The sequence below is a fragment of the Tupaia chinensis genome, unplaced genomic scaffold (assembly GCF_000334495.1).
Source record: "Tupaia chinensis unplaced genomic scaffold, TupChi_1.0 Scaffold000544_1, whole genome shotgun sequence".
Lineage (NCBI taxonomy): Eukaryota > Metazoa > Chordata > Mammalia > Scandentia > Tupaiidae > Tupaia > Tupaia belangeri.
Window position 1 is genome coordinate 369816 of NW_006160056.1, and position 4895 is coordinate 374710.

Sequence of the window (4895 nt, forward strand, 5' to 3'; positions counted from 1 at the left end):
CACAGGTTTACGTAGATTAATTCCCTTGTTTTTTCAATACTTCTAAACCCTTTTGGGGTACTACAGTTAGACTGAAGGTACTAAAAACAATGAATGAATATGAAGTATCTGCCTTTGGAAATTCTAGAATTTCTGTAATTGCTAAAACATCTCAAGATGAGCTAAAGCTATCAAAAAATTATAAATAGTTGGGCCAGCTGGTAGAGCCACAAGAAAACCATGCTTTGCCATGTGGAACACATGGGAAGGTCTTGGGTTCATGTCCTGAAACCTCCCTGTATACACACAAAGCATGTGGATGCCCATGATGCAGGCTGGCAGAGACTGAGGGTGGATAGTGCTAGGAAGAATGCTAGGGTGCTCTTCTCTCTTTCTCTTTCTCTATCTCTGTCTCTCCTCTCATGGAAGAAATAAACTTTTTGTAAATAAAATTTTTGTAAATGGCAAAAAAGAAGAAATAAATTGCTGTTATTTCCAAATCATCCACTCTTTATTTTTTTCACTCTGAAAGGATCAGATATTCTAGTTTTTATTAATAATTATTTAAATAACTGATTCAATACTGTTCCAAGTTTTAAGAACTGACTTATTATCTCACGCCGACAAGACTTAGACCTTTGTGTGGAGGAGATGGTGTTTATTTAATAGGTTCCTGATAAATTATTTACTATTTCAGTCTTTCCTGGCCATCAATAAATATAAACATTAAAATGGCTATCATCTGAGAAGTGGAAATGAAATTTTTGACACGTAAAACCAGGGAAAAATATTTAGAATTTGTTATCTGGGAAAAATCTGTAATTTGTCTACTGAAAAAAGAAAACTTCTGTTCATTCAATCTATCATCATTTGACATGAAGGACAGCAGAATGTACTCATTAATTGCCTGAATAAATTTGCATTTTAGAGTAATTTAATTTTCACTAACACAATTTTCACTTAAGTGAAACATAAAGAAGTTAACAGAACAGATTAGCTCAGGTATAAATTTACAGAATCAAAATAATATTGTTAGATACAACACACCTTTTTATGCCTCAGATAAATTTCTAGTACTTTAAAATGATAATCATGGTGCAAAAATCATAAAGTTCCGGCATATTTGAATGATTTAATTTTAATCAAACTTTTTTTCCTTTATAATTATTAGTTCAACTTGTACCTCCAGAACTTTTGTTGTTTATAAAGCCACTCGATTTCATTCAGAATTGTTCTTCATACGCTGACCCTTATTTCAGAGAATATGCAAGACATGTAGCATTTTGTTGGGGGTGGGGGAGCAAAATCAGTCTAAATTCTATTTGATTAGTTCGCTTATTTGGGTTTTCAATTCTGGACAATGTAGTCCACATGATTTTTCAAAGATTTATAAGGAGGATATGTGCAACCTTTCCTTATCAACTTTTCCCAACTAACAGGCCACACTGCAGGAAGTCTGACGTTTATCCGTGTTTCAATCAACAAAATATAAGCAGCATTTTTTGAGATGTTTGTATTTTTTAATTTAAAAATATTTTATAAAAAACCTTTCCTTTCATATTTTTATTAATTTATGTATTATTTTATAAATTTAGATTACTTACTACTCATTTAGTATTATTAACATTTATAAACTTGTCTTAAATCTATTTAATTTGCTTGTTTTAGCATTTAAATCACCATCACCTTTGTCATCTCTGATTGTGCATAGTTGACACAACTTTTGATTTTGTAAGGATACTTTGTAAGAGGCATATACTGCATTTCCTTTGTTGTCGCCAAGCTTATTTCATAGTGAAATCATTGCACATCATTTTCAGAAGTCATTTTTTAAAGTAAAGGACAAGCTTAATATATATTATGTTGACTCCCAGAAACTCAAGTTAGACCAGATTTATTATTTCACAATAATTCACATCAAACCTTATATTGTGGTCAACTACATGACAAGAAATTCTTGTATTATACAAATGTCTTATGTTTTCTTTACCAGCCTGATTGTTTTTTATCTTGAATATGGTAAGCCATTACTTCAGTTAATATCTCTAGCTAGTATGTTTTCAGTTTTGAAAGGGATGGTAATTATTTAGTCATTACTTCATTGGCTTGATGGGTCAAGAAATTTAATTGTGCATCTCTCCAATAAATATTATATAGTTAAAATATTACTTGAAAAAATTTACTCATATTCATCAGTAAATTTGTCAATAGTAACTAGTATGCCACTGTTAATGAGCTGTTGCAGATTGTATGTAAAACACACAATTCACACATTATGTATTTTTCCAATAAAAATGTATTTCTGACTGCTGTAGAGAATTATTATTTGGGTGCGACAGTCTCTTAATAACTCTACCACATGATGACTCATTTCTCCTACCCAAATTCTTGTTATTTCACTATGTATCTTTAAGCATATTACTTAACTTCTCTGTTCCTTAGCTTGTGTCACCATGACATAATTTCATCTAATTAATGTTTGGAACATATTTCTAAGTCTGTAGCAGTTTTCGGTTTAAGAAATTAAGTCCAGGGCCAAACAGTGACATGGTGGTTAAGGCAACTAGATCCCACATGGCTGACTGCATAATTAAAGTCCCAGACCTGGCAGCTTACAAAACACACCCAGAATGTAAATATGCATTCCCAGAATCCTGAGAGGAGAATGGAGGAGAAAGGAATTATAGCATGGTCACCTCCCTGGTGGGGACGCTTTCTCACTTTCTCTCTCTCTCTCTCTCTCCCTTTCTCTCTAGCAAGTGCACACAACATATAACAATTATTTTCAAAGAAGAAAGAAAGGGAAAAAGAAAGAAAAAATAAAGAAAGATAGTCAGCTCAATGTTCTTAAATAGGATTGTATTAATATTTCCAAATGATTCTCTTTAAGGTCTTTGCCATTGAGTGCATGTACTTGCTGGAGAAAAATAGAAAGAGACAGAGACAGGGAAATGGAGAAATCATCACCCCAAGAGGGATGGCCATGCCACAATCCTTCTCCTCCATTCTCCCCCTGGGATTTTGGGCACACATGCCCAGCTTGGTTTTTAAGCTACCAGGTCAGCCATGGGACTCAAACCAGTCAGCCGTGTAGGAGTCCAGCATCATAACCACTATGCCACCTGCTGGCCCCTCCAAATGATTTTTAAATTACAACACAAATTGGGACCAGCAGTTAGCATAATGGCTATGTCACTGAACTCCCACGTAGTCGACCACGGTTCGAGTCCTGAACCCAGTGGCTTAAACTCACGCTAGCCGCATGTGTGTGCATGCCCAAGATCCCAAGAGGAGAATGGAGGAGAAGGGATTGTGGTGTAGCCATCCCCCCTGGGGGGTGATTTCTCGTTTTCTGTCTTTCTGCCTCTCTCTGTCTTTCTGGTGAGCGCACACACCCTGCAGCAAAAACTTCTCTCAAAAAAAAAAAAATTACAACGCAAATTATTTCATAAGGAATTAGCAGATCCTACATGATATGTAAATACCAATTGGGGAACTATTTAGGCATGGCAAAGATTTTTGTAGAAATACAATGTTTTATGGTTGCCTTTAATCTGGCTTAAGCCCTTTGAAGAAAAAAATGCTATTTTAAGATTTGAGAATCTTTTCATTCTACAAGATATTTGTTATATAAAGTTGGTTAAGTGAAAATTAGCACATTGCTTAATGAACACAGCAAAGTAAAAGAAAAATTAGCTGGATTCAATACCCCTAAGTATAGCAGTATTTTATTTTGCCTTACATATGAAATATAATTACTTTTTCAATTTCACAGAGTATAAAAGCAACATGAAATAAACAGGGAAATTTCTGACATGCTATTTCTTTCCCTGTCTCACCAAAAGATTAAAAATCTGAATATGTAGAATGTTATATATTTACCACATGTTTTTCAAGCATTTCATTTTCTGTTTATTGATGTAAAAGAATCTGTCACTACTTTAATGTGGTAGATGAAGAAATCCAAAAGCTTTTAGCACACTAAAGCTGGTAGCAGAGCAAGTGAACAAAACAAAATACATATAGCAAAAAAAAAGCCCTCTCAATCAATATGATCTTCTTGGACTTTTGGATAGATAGGTCTTAAATCCTTTAAGTAACAACATGCTTGATAAATAAATACATAGCTTATTAAATACAATGGTCAATGGATTCGCTCTGAGAATAACCTCCAGGTTTGAGAAGAACAAAGACTCCCCTGGTTCTGATTTTGAAATCTGTACTAAATTGAAAAGTTCAAATATAAAAACAAGACTTCAATAAAGGGGTGTGAGGGTGGAAGAGAACAAAAAGGAATCCTTAAAAGAGAGAAACAACAAATAACAACAACAACACAATGTTCTGGCCATTTCCCATTGAGCCATTTGTAGTTCCTGGATATAGGTAGGTATTTAGATTACTTGTCTTTTAATTATCCAGGCTGCAACTTATCACCTGGTCACATGTTTTAAGCAGAATACAAGCTAGAGTAGAATAAAATAGTGATCGATGGCAATTAGCTCCACGATGTACTATTGATTGCATATAAAATGGAGAGGATTTAGGGTTTATCACATTGCTGAAAAGTATTTGTTTTGTTTTTCCACAGGTGTCGCCATTAGTGAGGAACACAGTGCATGACTGGAGGGTAATTAAGAAGCCAGTGCCTAGTGGAATACAGAGAAATAAGCTGGAGAGTGAAGCCACATTGTACCTCTCTGCTCTTACCTGTCCCTGTAACAGAATTTTGTTTCTTGAATAGCATTCTGTTCAATAACGTGGGGAACTTTGAGGAATAAACAAGATTAGGGAAGAAGGAGAGGAAATTCAGAGTATGCTTCACACAGGTTAAGTTCAAAGTTTCCGTTAGACATTCATGTGCAGGTATCAAAATAACAGACATTCAAAGAGTTTGATAACTCAAAAACTTCAGGGCT